The sequence below is a fragment of the Octodon degus genome, unplaced genomic scaffold, assembly GCF_000260255.1.
Source record: "Octodon degus isolate 3935 unplaced genomic scaffold, OctDeg1.0 scaffold00047, whole genome shotgun sequence".
Taxonomy (NCBI): domain Eukaryota; kingdom Metazoa; phylum Chordata; class Mammalia; order Rodentia; family Octodontidae; genus Octodon; species Octodon degus.
Genome location: NW_004524623.1, coordinates 14,831,771 through 14,833,464, shown reverse-complemented (window position 1 = coordinate 14,833,464; position 1,694 = coordinate 14,831,771).

Sequence of the window (1,694 nt, the reverse complement as noted above, 5' to 3'; positions counted from 1 at the left end):
AAAAAAAAAAAAAAGACCATTTTGTATCTGTATATACAAAATAGTTAGGATAGATATGCATCTACTTTCTCTTAATTCAATGAGAAGAAAGATTTGTAGTAATAGTGTTTGGACAGGATATCATGTCTGCATCTTGTATTATAAATAACCACTATGAAGACAATAATATACAATGTATTAATTATTGTAACTGTCCTGCTGACCCGTTTTGAAGCTATCTCATTACTATTTGTTTCTCAATAAAATTACTTTTTTAAAAAATCACCAACCTCTTTTTTACCTCAGTGTTCACCTGTAAGTGGATACTCTCTCTGCACCATCCCTGTCTTAATTGGCAGAGCATGTTGGTTGCTGTCTGCTATCCCTTGTATCTAGATATCTCCCTGAAAGCCTCATGCAGTCAGGGGTGGGAGTATTTGTAAGTGGCTGGAACCAAAGTGTGCAATGCTGGGATCAAGGGTGCCCCACATGGGTGTGGGTAGTGCCAATTAATAAATTTACAACCTGCATAGAATATAAAGACAACTTTTGCTGCTGTTTGCTGCTTGCTGCTGTGGCCTCATGCTTGCCGCACCATGTACCATTTCTCCCCTATGATGCCCCTCCCCCATCACACCCTGCCTTGGAGCCAGCTGACTATGGACTGAATCCTCTAAAGAATGTCTCAGGTATTTTGTCTCAGCAATAAGTCAACTCATATCAAGGAACCTCTCATGAAATCCACCCAGTCTTAGTGACACCTGCTGTCCTCCTCCGGCCTCCCTCTCTTTAGAGGATACTATTCTTGGATGGCTCTCCCTGTACTATTCCACCATAATCTGATCATAATCCATTCCTGTTTGTACTGCTGACATGACCCAGTGCCTGGCCTTTTATTCTTCTTCTTTTTACAGTGTTAACTATAATCTCTACTAATTTTTCAAATATGAATAACACCAGAATAATTCAATATGTTTCTCATTACTAGACTGTCAGAATACTCGGAGTTGTGCTGCAAAATGGCATGACTCTTGATGTTATCAGGAGGCAAACAATGAGAGGATGAAGAAATGAAGACAAAAGACAAAAGCTGAGGTCAGGTGGAGCCCTCTCCAGATGGGAGAAAAGGAGCTGCCCAAGGACTGCAGAGCATTTACTTGTACACTTGGGATGTGACGTCAGTTTCAACCTCTCTGCCTAACAACCTGTCTGCAAGCAGGAACAGCTTGCTTACATGGTTCCAGGAGCTTTCCATGTTCTCAGGTGGCTTTGTCTTAGCCCCACACATGTGACTGATTTCCAGCTTCAGCTGCTCCCTACAGAGTTGGAAGAGTGAACTAGATAACTGCAGAGTAGAGAGGTATCACATGGAAGATCCTTTGACTACCACCTCTCATTTTTAAAGCAAATCACAGAGTCTGCAACTTGACTGAGGTCACACTCCTTCTTTCAGCAAAGCTATGAGTGGGATCCTGTTCTCCAATATCCTATCCTACCACATAGGCTGATTCTGTACTGGGGGCGGGGGGCAGGGGCTTATGTGTTTTAACTCTCCTTGATGGTCTTCCACTTGTTTTCCAACTTAGTATAAATCTGACAGAAACTTTAGGGCTGCCCAGGGAAGATGGCTAAACTTATAAATCTTCAATGAAGAAAGAACACCTGTACAAGCAAGTATTGGTATTGTAAAAAAAAAAAAAAAAAGTATTGGTATT